The 12713-nt window shown below is 39.2% G+C and overlaps 2 long non-coding RNA genes across 2 annotated transcripts; both read right to left on the bottom strand.

Moving 5' to 3' along the window:
• Nucleotides 1-3233: 3233 nt before the first annotated feature.
• On the bottom strand, nt 3234-7886 carry LOC144576795 (uncharacterized). Its single transcript, XR_013519319.1, has 2 exons — nt 7828-7886; nt 3234-5346 (listed from the first exon to the last, which is right to left on the bottom strand). It is a non-coding gene; the product is annotated as an uncharacterized LOC144576795 (long non-coding RNA).
• Nucleotides 7887-8258: 372 nt separating this feature from the next.
• Nucleotides 8259-11439, bottom strand: LOC118154552 (uncharacterized). Its single transcript, XR_004744562.3, has 4 exons — nt 11208-11439; nt 11000-11121; nt 10280-10405; nt 8259-8939 (listed from the first exon to the last, which is right to left on the bottom strand). It is a non-coding gene; the product is annotated as an uncharacterized LOC118154552 (long non-coding RNA).
• Between the last annotated feature and the right edge of the window lie 1274 nt (nt 11440-12713).

Here is a 12713-nt window from a genome sequence, read left to right as displayed (position 1 = left end):
GACATCAGTCCCCCTGGGTCTTCAGTGGCTTGAACCTTAGTCAGGGACTTTTCTGATTATCCTAGCGAAGGAAGTTCCCTGCCGCACCCCTATCACATCACAGCATTTAATGTTTTATTAATCACTCTGTGATATTACCTGGCTTTGTGGTGGTTTGTTTCTTTTCCTCTGTCTCTTCCTATGAAATGTAAGCTCCTCAAGAACAAAAACTTGTCTGCCTTGTCCTCCCTGTATCTCGAACACCAAGAACAATGTCTGGAACATTAGTGGGTGCTTAATTAATCCCTGCAAAATCAATGAATGGATTGCATTGCTCGCACAAGCCAATAATTAACCATGCTCCTAATGGAGAGAAAGCATAACCAGCTTTCAAGGTTTTCTTGAAGGGGCAGAAAGAGAAATGCAGTATTTGTTGCCTAGCCATGAGATACCTTGCAAGGAAATGAAGAATTAAAATATGAAAAAATTAAATGTTGGGAAAAGCAGGAAGTCTATGTTGTAACTAATTGCTTAGTTTGTGCGAACACCAGACGCTCCCTGAAAAGTGAAGCCTTCAATCACTTGGCACATCCTGCCTTTATGAGCCCAGTGACCAGTTGAACTGAACGGTTCCTATTAAAATGATTTGGCCAAGCCACTGTCTTTGCTGATAGTAAATTAAAAGATCTGAAGAATCTTTCAACCTTCATGTATTTAAAGCTGAATTCTTAGGATTGATATGGTGTTTCCAAGCAAGAATTAGATGAGAGTGCTGCTGTCATATCACAGAGTTTCTGACCAAGAGAATAAAAAAGAGGTATAAATTGACATGCTGTGTCATACTACATTTTAGTTTTGTCTTCAAAATATACCAAGGTATTTCTTTTTCCCCAGAGTGTCATGCCTTTTAAAGCTCTTCTGTAATTCTTCTTTTACATTAAGTATAAATCGAATGGATGGGACCTTGCCTAGCACTATTCATAAGATTTTAGCCTGGGTCCAGTGGCTCATGCTTATAATCCCAGCACTTTGGGAGGTGGAGGCAGGGCATCTCTTGAGGTCAGGAGTTCTAGACCAGCCTGAGCAATATAGCAAAACCCCATCTCCACTAAAAATTTTGAAATTATACAGGTATGGTGACCTGTGCCTGTGGTCTCAGCTACTCTGGAGGCTGAGGCAGGAAGACTGCATGAGCCCAGAAATTCGAGGTTACAGTGAACTATGATCACACCACTTGTCTCCAGCCTAGGTGACACAGTGAGACTCTCTCAAACAAACTACAACAACAACAACAAATGAATATATTTCCCAATTGTGAGTAGAGTCTTGAAAATGTTTATTTTCTGATTTTTCTGTGTACTTAGAGTGAACAGAAATTAGGTGGTGTAGCTCAGTGTGTAATGAGTTGCAATTGCCGCATGTTCAGTTCCATCTCTGCCATTTACTAGCTGTATAAACTTGGGCAAGTTGCTTAAATCCCTCTGAATCTGTTTTCTCATCTGCAAAATGGGCTTAAGATAATTCTCGTGGATCAACTGTCAAGCATTTGTTTTCATGTAATCTTAAGTGATAATTCTGTTACTTTTTACTTTGGGATTTTAAGGTATAATCTAGAGAGTCATCTCCAATCCAGGTTATAGATTAATTCATCCAGGGTTTTTTCGCTCTAAAATTTTAGATGTTTTATCTTTTACACACAAATTTCTCATCCACTTAGAAGTTGTCCTGTATATAGTCCAAGGAGTAGCTTCAATTTTATCTCTTTGCTTATAGCTGTCCAGCTACCCTAACATAACTTATTAAAAGTTCCATCTTTTACTTACTAATTAGAGATGTTAATTTTTATTATTTATAAATATATTTATCATATATTATTCATATACAACTAGGTATACCTTTGAATTTTCTATTTTTTCCATTCTTCTGCTTATTCATTCATTAACACCAAACTATTTTAACTTTAGAGGTTTATTATATGTTTTAATATAATACCATTACTCCTCTTTTCAGGCATTTTCTAGCTATTCTTGAATGTTTATTCTTCCACACACTATATAATCAATTTGTCTAGCTCTAGAAAAAAAATGAGATTTTCACAGGGATTGCATTAAATATTTAAATAGGCATAGGAATAACTAAGATATTTATGATGTTGAGTTTTCTTTGTGAATATCATTTACCCTTCCAATTGTTTGAGTCTAATTTTGTACATTTATGAGTGTTTAATAATTTTTCTAATATTGATTTTGAACATTTCTTGTTAAGTTTATACTGAGATATTTCATTTTGCTTTTAGCTATCAGATGCATGGTCTTTTATTCCATTATATCTTCTAACTGGCTTTGTTTGCATCTATTGATTCAGGAATCATGCTGTTATAGTAGTACTGGTATTCGTATTCTGAAACTGTTGTGTGTAGTGTAGGGTAAAGCAAAAATATGTATATATTGGTATCATTGAAAACTGGGATTTTTAGCTTGGGAGAGAGTAGATACAGCTGTAAGATCAATGAGGTAAAATGCTGTAGTTCTGAAAATAAATCTGAGATAGCAATACTTATTCATAATGTATTTTATGGTTTAAAAGCGCACATTTTCTAGTTCTGTCCACTGGAAAGACCTAGAAACAATGGCCAACCTACTACTACTAACAATGAGCACCTCCAGAACCCTGATTGCATCTCTAAATACTATTTTCCACCAACAGGAACCCACCTCTTGGAAAGATGGCTGATTCCAGATCTGAGACAGGAAGTTTATTAAATATAGTGTCATTCCAGGTATCAAGAATGCAATGAAAGAGTACTATGGTTCTGTCCAAATAGGATTCAACTGGCCAAAGGTGGGATAATTTGAGCTACAGTGGAATGATGAATGAAATGAATTCAATGGAAACATATCAAGTATATTTAAATGTAAGTTCAGAATTATATCAAAAATCTAAACTCATTAATCATCTTTAAAGAACGCTAGAGAATTAATTCAGTGTGTTAAAAAAAAAACTGGTCTCAAAATAATCAAATAATCAAGGGTAAGTTTCTCTTTATAGAATTTTTCCAGCTAATAAATGAACGAGGATGGATTAAATTGAGATATCACCATGTTGCAACCTTCTAATGAATTAATGGCTCTGGATAGTGTTCACTAATGGCTGCTAAGCACCAAGGAGAGACACTTAGATATTTTGTACCTCCTAACAGAAGTGCAGAACACTACATATGCATTATTCTTGACAAAAAAAAAAATGGATCTGAATCTGGTCAAGCTTCTAAATCAAACTACCAGTTTACAGCTTACAATGATAGAGGAACATATTAAACATCAAAGGGACGCCATCAGCAAACTCCAAACTGTGGGAAATTCCAAGACCGACAGTTTCTTCAACAATAACTTAAAAAACAAATAGCAAGGGGGAGGTGGGAGATATGGTTGAGAAACTCATACATTTTTTGGCATGCAAACAATTATTTGATTGTATTTTAAAGGCAGAGCAGAATCATATTTATTTTCTTAATAATATCACTAAAAACAGACTGGATTTCAGAGCTGGAAACTTTTGAACGGTTGACCACTAGCAGCCCAGCAAGTTTTCCTTTCCTTCCAGGCCCTCCTGCACTTTAACAGGGAGGAGGCGTGTGTTGGTGACAACTGATGCTAAATAAATAGTGTGTGGTTGTGCTTGCCATACCCTTTCCACCTCCTTCACAAGCAACAGGGTGACTTAGCTTATTCTTTATCTAATGTCTCTGAGTCAACAAGTAGGTTATCAGACACAGATTATAGAGGAAAGCTTCTGTTATAGATAATTTTCAAAGTTAAGAATGGATGAACTTGGAGCTTAAGTGCTCCATTCAGTCCCTTCTTTTGCTGACCAGAGAGAGGTTTGCTAGCAAGAGAGCTCAGATGTTTGGTCCATTGAGGCGTCAGTGTAATATATTCAGTTCCTTTGATTAAAAAGTACTGGAAAAACCATCTCTGGGTGGAGAAGAAAAGTGAATTTATTAAAATGATGGTACTATAAAAGACAAATCAAAGCAGTAAACAGCAGGCAATGCCCCTTTCCTCTTAGACTCCAATAATCAGTCCATTCCTGTCAGTTTTACAGGCCAAGCAAACTCAACTGGGAGAGCGGAGGATGATAACTGGGGCAGAGAAAGAAAAAGGCCTTTATCAAGACCTGTGGACCACTTCAGATCTTCTTGTTTCCTGGCACTGTGTGCTTTGTAGTCCAGGTGATTATGGGGGATTTGAGGTTTAAGAATCAATTTTCTGGCCAGTGCAGTAAAATGTCATAAACAGCTGATCCTATAGAGGTATACCATGCAGATGTCATGTTCTTTTCCAATGGTTTAGAGGCATAGATAGCCTCCCCACTGATGCTCAGCTACTTCCCAACAGCAAGAAGCCTTTCTTGGAAGATGGGAAAAGTCAGATCATCTTTAGCTGGTCCAATGGTGAGAAGATAGTTGCCTCTTAAACTTGCTATCTGAAGCAGTTCCAAAACCGTTTCAGATTCAGTTGCAAAGTCAGACATTGCCATGTTGCAACCATCGACCCAGAATTTCTTGTCAATGGTGGTGCACATCTCTCACTTGTGGTCTTGCAACTTCCCTGGCTTAAGTTTCTCTTGACAGTTGTAGTAGTCTCCATGGTGACAGGAGCATTTCAGACCCCATTGGTCATTTACTCCCACCTCTTCCCTGATAGAGCTATCATTGTAGAGCCAAGTTCTAATAAGAATCAGGATATTCTCACTCTATTAGATCAAACCATATCAGACTCGTGCCTGTTACCAAGATCACATAGCCCTGGCATTGTTTTGTTTTGAAGCCATTTTTTAAATCAAGTAGCTAGAGTGGATGGAACCATTCTAAGAAGTGATAGAGTTTATGGTGTATGTTTCTCTTCCAGACAGTTGTTTCCAACTCACCAACCAAACTGGTGAGGCCCCACATCCTTAAAACTCAAGTTCTAAGACATGAGACTCAGCCAGTTTGTGATGCTTTGTGTCAGGATTACATACTTAATTTCCAAAGCCTGGAAGAGATTGGCTCACATGTGTTCAGATGGAAGAAGCCCACTGTGAACTGAAGCCAGGTGAGTAGTGGTGGTACATTAAGCACTGGTAGTGAGTCTGTCTGCACATTTCGAGAGTCACCAGCACCAAGAACACTCCCCAGTGCACAAACACCCTGAACTTCCCCTCATCAAACCAATGTGGCAACAGCCAGGAGTCTAGCGTTGGCCAGTCCACGGTGTACCTGCCTGGAGCCCAAAGCACCCATATGGTGGCTCCATGCACCAGCAGTAGCAGTGGCAGCAGCACGGGGGCCACTGCCAGCAACCTCATCTAGCGAGCCCTGGAAACCTGCAAAATAACAGATATGTCTAATTAATCCTAATGAATGAATCTTGTTTGGATCTCAGCCAAGCAAACAAACTTTGTTTGTCATGCTTTAAGGAAAGCAGCACTAGCATGTTCGTGGAAGCAGATGGAATCTGTTGTGGAAATCAGAAAGAATTAGAAGAAGTTGGGGAGGGTGAAGGTGCATGCCCAGTGAGCTGGTGATGGTACTTGTGGTGGTCATTACAACCTCATTTATTATCCAATGTCTCCAATTTGCCCCTTGGGGAAATAGTTTGGTCTAAATTAAAGCTCAGAATAAGGATCTAGAAAAAGATTAGCTATATTAACATGCACTCCAGTTCGACTAGAGATAAAACAAGAGAGAAAGAAGGCATATCTCCAAATTCAATTCTCCTAGCTTCAGTTATGTTTTATGGAGAACTTATGTCATTCACAAAAGAGATGTAGTTTCCCCAGGGGAGACAGCAGGTGTACATTTTCTCTCAAGGTTATTTAATTGCTGTCAGGAAGACATATGATTAACAAAGCCAAATGCTGGAAATATGAAGTATAGACAATTTTAAAGTTGTTTATATAGTTGATTACAGTATATCATACAATGTGTTTATTTGCCATAAACCTGCCTGTCACAAACTGTTTCCACACCTGTGTGTCTGCACTAAACAGACTACTGCTTAGCTGTGTATGAATTCCCAGTTATGTGGATGGCCAGCAGCCGGACAGGGGCAGCTTTCACTGGTGGCCTCAGTGTACACTGAGCCTCCAGTATACCAGCTTCACACCAGGGCTTTAACCACTCCAATCTAGAGTTGAGACCTGCTGGCCCATGGCGTCCCCTGCTTTGATGAGACTGCTATGGAAGGAAACAAGTATGGAAATGAAGGGGCTTTGGGTTCTTCACTGTTCTTGATTGATGGTGGGCCTCATGTTGAGTGGAACGTCATCATCTGTGGGATGCTGTTTGGAGATAAGTAGGGAGTTGAGAGGAGGCATTTAGAACTGTTCAGAGCCACTGGTAGCAAGCATTTGTGTATGTTGAATCTTAAAATTTTGGAAAGGGACTTGAGTTTTATATGTATTGGTTTTTTATTTCACTTTAAGTTCCTTTTATACATTTTGCCAAATATCAGTCTGACTGATTGGAAGTAAAAAGTGGAACGGATCCTTCCCTACAGATAGTTTGAGAAACACTGCTGTAGAGTGATGGTCCCAGAGTATGCTGCATCCCAGGGCTTTGCCTGATACTCAACAGTTCTAAGAGGACAGCGATGGGAAAAATGTGACCCACAAAAATGGCCTTCCAAAGAGTCTGTCAAAGGTGAGGAGCAAACACTGAATCTACTGCACATGAATTTGGTTTATTCCAGGGCAAGGTAGATCTAACAAAACCAGTCAGCTGACTCCTAGTCACAGCATTAACTCTTAGGCTTTTCAATACCAGCAGCAGCAGTAGAAGTAATAGTAGTAGAAGATGAAGATACAGCTAGGACTTATATAGGAGTTAACTGTGATCCAGATTCTGTCCTAAATGCTTTATCCTTGCAGCATGCATTTATGAGAAGGGGCAGAAAGTCCCTCTCTTTACACAGAGTCTAAGAAGGCTTATATAGACTTATTATCAGCTTCAAAATAACAAATAGTATTTCTTTCTCCTTGAAATGATGTATATTCTAACCTACACATGTACAGAGAAGTATAGCATCTAAATCTGTTTACAGTGATTCCTTGTATAGCCCTGAAAATTTACTGACTGACCCCTTCTTAGGGTATTTTAAAACATCATGCCAAATACACTAGATATATTAGATATTCCAAATATACTGGAGACAGTAATTAAAGAAATTTAATACCCAGGAAATAGGAGTTTGTGTCCAGATATTGGTCATGGAGCATATCTGGAAAATTAGCACAGAAACAGCATTCAATTTTAGAAAATACAGATATAGATAGTTTGACTAATGTTTGACTCTGTGTTTCACATTTGGAAATTCTCAGGCATGAAACAGAGACAAAAAATATATAAGAATCAAAAGACAACAAAACTAAACTTGCCTTACTGCATAGACATTATCCAAAACCAAGTCATTTATCTATTAGCTTACTCTCCCCAAAAAGATAGAAGACTGAGAAGCATTTCAGATATTTCCATGTTCTTCCTGCATCATTAGGGTTTTAAAAAATGTTTGAGTTTTCTAAAGTCTATATTTTACAATATAATAGAGAGGCTATTCACCCTATTCCTCTAAGAATGAGCTGTCTTAGACTCTATGGAAAGAGAGCTACTTTCTGCTTTCTCCAATAATCTCTGCAACAGTCAGAGCTACCCCTACTATTGTTGGCAGCCAGATTTCCTGCTTGGCCTTGAGGTGGTCAAAAAATAGTTAATCACATACAGATTTTCCATGTATGATTGTAGCGGGGGTTAAGGAGTTCACTCTGGGGAAACATAAATGGTGATAGCAGTGGGGACTGGCTCCCTACCTCACGTTTCCATGGCCTCTGTCCCGCATCAGGTTCTGTGGACAAGCTGGTGCTTGACTCTGTAGGCACAGAGGATAGTTTCAAACCCAGGTGAGCAGTGAGGGAGATGTTTCCCCTTCCAACCGATTGACTAAAATATTTTCTTCTTCCCACAAATTTGAAACCCAGTAGTAAAATGGTAATGCTGAATCCCAATCAATTAGTATTCACTGGAAGCCCATATCATTCCAGCACCATGATTCCTGCCCTTGGGAACTTCACCCTAATGAATTATGAATCACAGGAAAGCCTTCTTCACATTAACCCTGTGCATCCTTCTAGATGCAGTCATGGTTGTAGGTCTACCCTAAAGGTGGAGAATCCAAAGGAGAAGGCCAAGGTAATGCTGCCCAAGACTCAAGCTGTGCTAGTGAAATGCCAAGAAAATAAAGACACTTACTATTGAGTGGAGATATTTCCAGGAGAGAAAGTTCCAGCTTGTACAAACAACACAGGAGGTCTCCAGCCACAGGCAGATGGCAGCTGTGAGGCCACACCAGTCCTACAGCAGTCCTTCTACCGTCACATTGCTCTCAGGCTTTGGTAGGGCCCTGGGCACATTTGGGAGCCTGAGCTGGAGACGCAGCCACATCCTGGTGCTTGGTTTGAGCCCCGGGCTTTGACTTTGGCCAGCAGAGCCTGAAACCCTTGATGATGCAGGGATGAGCACACTACCTGAGCTTGGGGCGATCAGTGCAGGAAAGTTGACTGAGTGTTGCACCGAAAGCCCTGCGGGATCTTGGACTTGACCTCCTTGGATTTCACAAGGGCCCTGGCAGCCTCAGTTGGTGCACTCACGGCCCTGGCATCGTTGACCTGCCTCTTCCGGCCCTTCTTGTGCTTCTTAGCAAAGTGCATGTTCCTCAGGAACTTGGGGCCCACCCTCTTAAGAGATTTACACCTTTGACATAGGGGTTACTTGATGCCATTTCTGTTCCATTTTCAGGACTAGTGATGTGTAGCGTGGTTCTTGGACTTGGCCATGTTTACACAGTAGCCCAAGGCTCCCAAAGCAGCTGGGAGCAGTAAGGTAAAGGAGTCCACCCTGTTTCTTGGTGCTATTTCTTACATCTCTGTTATAAAACAAGAAATAAAGTAACTTATAAAATACCTTCAAAAATTGTTGTTGTATCCTCCTAACAAGGTGATGATAGATACTATCTCTATTTTACTTATAAGGAAACTAAAATGCAGGAAGAATACATCCCTTCTTGAGGTTACGCAGAATCAGGACCTTAACTGAAGTCCTTTTCCTTCAAGCCCAGTGCTCTTTTGCCGTTATAGCTGCGTTTATGATCTATTTACCAGATTTTTTCCTGTGTTTCATAGTCATCTCAAATTGAATTTATCCAAAGCAGAATTCCTGATTATTTCTTCAAATTGTGTCCTCCTTCGGTTTTCTATATAAGAAATCTGGGCGTCATCTTTGACACCTTGTCTTTCTCACTTTTCCGTATCCAATCCATCACCACGTTATGAAAATTCTACCTCCAAAACATCCCTCTTGCTACTTCTATCTGGTTTAAGCACTCCAGATACTTGTCTGTTAAATACGTGTTGAGGTGGAATGTGTGTAATTAAGAAGGAGACCAAGAAGACAAAGTAGTTGGGAAGTGAGCTAGATTTCCTCTTAAAAATATTTTGAAAGGTCTTTTAAAAAAAAAATAAGAAAAAATTAAGCTCATGGGTCATCGTATTTGCTTTACTATTGTGTAGTATTAGTACAAGTAGTCATAGTAATATCTTAAATTTTCATTTTAGCTTCTCTATGTGCAACTGAAATTCTTTCTGGAACAAAGCAGTTTAAATTAAATGCATTGTTGTTTAATAATAAACCAGGCCGGGTGTGGTGGCTCATGCCTGTATTCCCAGCACTTCGGGAGGCTGAGGTGGGCAGATCACCTGAGGTCAGGAGTTCAGGACCAGCCTGGCCAACATGGTGAAACCCTGTCTCTACTAAAAATACCAAAAAAATTTAGCTGGGCATAGTGGCGGGCACCTGTAATCCTACTGAGAAAGCTGAGACAGGAGAACTGCTTGAAACCGGGAAGCGGAGGTTGCAGTGAGCCAAGATTGCACCATTGCCCTCCAGCCTGAGCAATAAGAACAAAACTCCATTTCAAAAAAAAAAGGAAAGAAAGAAAAGGCTTAGATTAGTTATCTAGTTTTCTTCTCACAACTAGACTCTTAAGAATAGGCAAACAGATGTTATTATAATTTATGGATTGAAAACTGTTGTTCAGAGAGGTAAAGTGACTTACCCAAGGTCACACAGCTGAGACTAGACTCCAGAATACTCATGCCAGCATGAGTGCTTTTTCCTAGTAAACTCTGATAACTTCTTTAACACATTCTTTCCTCATATTTTAGTGCTGAGGCAATACCAAAATAGAGAATAATATAAGAGACTCACTGATTTAGGAGAAACCTGTGGCACATACACCAGCTCAGAGAACATAGTTATTGTTCTTTCTCCTCCCTGTCTTCCTTCTCATCTTCTAGAGACTGTGTGCATGCTCCAACAGATGAAAACAAATACCTTAATAAGAAATTTTCCTTATTGATAAAATGACAATTCTGAGTAGGAAAGAAAAAAAAAACCATAATGGCACACTTCTGTGAAACTCTTTGCACACTGATTCTTACTGCCCTGGATACAAATCCTGCATTGACTATCAATCTTGCTGAAACTTCACTCAGAAATATCTTCCAAAAAACTGTCTTTCCTTATGGTCCTTTTTGTAGTTAGAAACTATGTCTTCTAGAGAAATTCAAGAACGAATTCAAAGCAATTTTTAAATTTACTGTTTACAAGGATTGGGTTGGGTCCCTCCAAAATATAATCTTTTTTTGTTAGCTCTCTGTAGCCTAGGCAAAGTATTTTCTTTTTTTCTCTCTGAGTTCATGTCATTGAAAAATTTACTAAGAGATTCTAAAAACCTGGGTCTTATACTAAAATGCACTCCTAGCAGTGCAGGCAAAGGTAATGAGTTAGAAAATCTCTCAGTGCTGTAGATGAGAATGAGTGTTAGAGCAATCCCTGGGCAGCAGAAAAAGACTCCAGTGCTCACATAATCCCAGTGTGCATACACGGCTTCTGCTATGATTTGTGTGTGTGTGTGTTAAAACTTACCTGGCTTTGCTCAAGGCCTCAAATGCAGTGAATTCTAGATAACACCTAATATTTATTCATGCCATTGTCAAGAGCATCTTTGCAGTTCTTGCCAAGGTCTGTCGTCGAATATGTTTATCCAGCTGCATGGCAAAAACATAATACACAGTCATCATTTTACTCAGTCACCCTACTCAATATGTTCTTCTATGATTAAATTAAGTCATACCTATTACACTTTTAATGCCAGAAAGCCATGGTTCATCCAGCCAGTTGAATAGATGTTTGTCCATCATCTAATGTTGCTGGGCACTCAGTCATTTCATTATGGAGTTTGAAATAATGAAAATCATTGCATGTACTTAACATGCACCATAAACAGAACAGGATCCTTCCAAGAGCTCCTTTATTAGGCAGTGCAAGGCCATAGAGGAAATTCTGTAAGAAGCACAAAGAACTGTGGGGGCTGTGTTGGAAATGATTTTGGTGTATACAAGAAAATCTGCTCTAATTGTTTAAAGCCAAGGACAAAAATGCTGGCTCGATTTGTAACTGGCACAATTTCTGGCTCAAGCAAGTAGAGTTGAAAATAAATATACACATCTTGATCTTGCTTAAACCTGATTTAATACTAGACTGTGCCCATGAACCTTCTAGGCTATTTCCATGTACTATGGCATTTTTGAGACTCCTCTCTCTAAATATCTAAACCCAGTCTGGCTTTTTAAAATAACCTACAGCAGGTCTTATACATTCATCTCCATAGTATAAAGATTGAAGCTTGAGGAAAAGAATCTGCCTTTGCCTTCTAATGCTAGCCCTAGTGACAACAGCGTAATATGCATCACATGGATACCCAGCACTGGAAGCAAGAGACACATTCCATCGGATCATTATGAAATCACCTTCTAAATGAAGTATTTATAGCTGACACTGCAGGGCAGTTATCTTTTCTAGAATTATATCCAAATTTGCTCAATCATTCTGGGAATAGCCTTGGTTAGCAATTGCTCATAATGTCAATGCTTTTGGAAACTTTTTACTGTCATTTTATTGTTTTTATTTCAAAAATAAAATTTAAAGGAGCTTGAAAAGTAGATTTTTAGATGATCACACAATGGCCTGATTTCAGTAGTTTCAGTTCTGTGCATTTTACTTTATGTGCATCCACTGAAATTAGCCAAAATTAAGCCATATTTGAACAAAGACTATGGATACAAATGAGCCCTAACTTCCGAGACTACTCAGTGCAGTGCACTAGCTGAAGCGTTTGGAATGCATTGGCCCTGGGAGGCGAGGAAGTTATAGCAAACAACATATGGGCTCTAAAATCTGGAACTATCCAAGACAGAACAAGAGAGCTATTTTCGCTTTCCTTGTTCCATTTTTTTCCTCCGGAAGATGAATGATTTCTAATCACATTTTATTCTCATCTTTAGAGCTGAATCCTGAAAGAGCCAGGTTGGTTTAAAACGGCTGGTGAGTTTGCAGCCCTGTCTGATGATTACCTCATGCATTTGTGTCATCTGCTTTCCTTGTTGTGTGAAAACACACTGAGGAAATGTGTAAGTCCACTGAATTGTTCCCAACTCTTTTATTCACCTTTCAGCATGCTAGTTCCTTCCCTTGGCATTGATATCATTATGTATTTGTCAAAGATAGACTGTCACTTTAGGGCCTCTATTATGTGCAAGAATTGGCAGCAAGTTTTACCACTGGGATTTGCTTATATCCT

Source organism: Callithrix jacchus, chromosome 6 (assembly GCF_049354715.1).
Source record: "Callithrix jacchus isolate 240 chromosome 6, calJac240_pri, whole genome shotgun sequence".
NCBI lineage: Eukaryota > Metazoa > Chordata > Mammalia > Primates > Cebidae > Callithrix > Callithrix jacchus.
The sequence above is the reverse complement of the archived record's forward strand: the minus strand, read 5'-3'. Positions and strand labels throughout refer to the sequence as shown.